Genomic DNA, 2,439 nt, shown 5'->3' with positions numbered 1-2,439 from the left:
CACACCACACCACTTTTGTTCTACTATATATATGACATAAGACCATAAGCATTTTACAATTTATTTCCTCATTCTGCAGTACACTTCAGTACATCCATTATCTCTCACTCTTTAAAATATTCCTCCATATTATTAAGACTTTTTTAAGGCTTTGGAATTGCAATCACGTTTTCTGCAATTTTGTCCTCCACTTTTATCTTCAAAAGGTGAGATATTCAGTGCTATTAGTGGTTTTTCCACATCTTTTCAAATGCGTTATTATGTATGAATTTAATTACTTCAATTCAGGCTCCTTCGAGAGAAATCATGATATATTTTAAGTCACAATTTAGTTTTCATGTTATTTTGCAGCACTTGCTAGAATTATCATTTGTCATGGTGTGATAATTCTCATTGTATATTGGTAAGAGAACTTATTCGTAATTTCATATTTGACTTGAATGTGGAGTAGCAAGTATCTCATTGAGTATAATTCATTATACTTATCCCCTTTATTTACAATTTTCAGGTAAGAATTAGTATGTTGGACGGCGATGGATGGATTTGCTATTGGACCAATGGATCCTCGTCATGAAGTACTTTAACACAGAAACTTTAGAATTTCGATAATAATTGGTTATTTTTTTGACTCAATTGTGAGTACATTAAAAATTTCAGTTAGTTCTAATTGTTCTAATAATGTTTGATGAATGATATGTTTTCAAACGTTCTGCATATTTTAAATTTATCTTTTGATTAAATGTTATTCAATTTTTTTACAGAATTTCTCGTTATATTAAAACTATTTATTTGAAGCCCTTTGATATATTCATGTTTCGTAACGTTTCGGGTTATTTGAATTCGGGGCGTTACACGACATGAAATGCTTGAAGCTGCAAATAGGAAAGTTAATCTCTTCAGCTCTCTTCCATGTCATTGATTATAAAACATCATACAAGTTATCCTTGGACGTGTTTGACTATATAAAACTGGAGTAGTACCTTCAACTTGGCACCAATGCTTCAAATATAGTCGAGATGGAGAAGTTAAATGTGTGGTAGCTGAGTCTAAACCATTCCTTGAAGAAGAATCTCATTTCGTTGATGCCAAATTTTAAATGGAAGATGGAGTGTAATTTTGCAGGGTTGACCATGTCTGGATTCAAAATCAAAGAAGATGCAGACGATCATGATACATCTAGTGTTGCTCAACCTCATCAGTTTATCAAAGGCAAGTTAAAATTTACGTCCTGAGGATTCCCTAAAGGTAAAAAACATCAAATAGAATCAACTGATATTGAAGTATTGAGAAAAGAGTTAACTCTTCCAATACCTAGTATTCCAAAATTGTTTTTGCCCCATCAACTCATGGCAGTCCAAAAAGAACATAAACCAAAATCAGATGCTTCAACATCCATATAGAAGCTTTGTATTTCTAGCTCTGCTGCTGAATCAAAATAGACTTTCAAAGGATGTTACAATCCTCAAGTCAAAAGTTGTTTGAAATTGTCGAGTTTGGAAAAGGAGAGTTTCGAAAAGGAGAGTTTGGACACGCCCTCCTGAAAGGAAAGCATCAAGATCACCTAAGGGAAACAAGCTACTGTGGATGACTTAAAATAATTGAACTTGGAGAACAAAAAAAACCTGACATCAATATTTGTAAGTACCCTTCTCAGTCAAAAAGAAGAATCTGAGTACATTAGTTTGCTTCATAAATACAAAGACGTGTTTTCATGGTCTTACAAAGAAATGTCGGGATTAGATCATAAGGTTGTCGTGCATCATCTTGCAGTAAGTCATGGAGTTCGATCGGTTAAGCAATCTCAAAGAAGATTTTAACTAGAACTGATCCCTCAAATTAAAATGAAAGTCAACAAACTTATTGAAGTTGGATACATACGCAAAGTGAAATACCCAACATGGATCGCGAACATTGTTCCTGTAAAAAAGAAGAATGGATAATTACGAATTTACGTTGACTTTCGGGATCTAAATCAAGCATGTCCACTTTCAATAACAGAGTTGATGGTGGATACAACTACCGAGTATAAAGTCTTATCTTTCATGGACGGATTTTCATACAACTAGGTACGGATGATCTCGAAAGATGAGGAGCTCACATTCTTTCATACCCTCAAAGGTATTTATTGTTACAAAGTTATGCCTTTTGGATTGAAAAATGCAGGGGCAACCTACTAGCGGCAATGCAGAAGATTTTTGATGACATGCTGCATTAGAACGTGAAATGCTATGTGGATGATCTTGTTGTCAAAACAAAAAGACGTGACGATCACTTAGATTTCGAAGACATCAACTAAAGATGAATCCTTCAAAATGTGCATTTGGTCACCTCTGAAAAATTACTGGGCTTTGATGTTCGACACCGGGGCATTGAAATAGATCAATCAAAAATTGACGCCATAATCAACATGCTAGAGCCAAGAAATATACATGAGTTTAA

The sequence above is a fragment of the Olea europaea genome, chromosome 17 (assembly GCF_002742605.1).
Source record: "Olea europaea var. sylvestris chromosome 17, O_europaea_v1, whole genome shotgun sequence".
Taxonomy (NCBI): Eukaryota; Viridiplantae; Streptophyta; class Magnoliopsida; order Lamiales; family Oleaceae; genus Olea; species Olea europaea.
Note: the sequence above shows the minus strand (reverse complement) of the source record.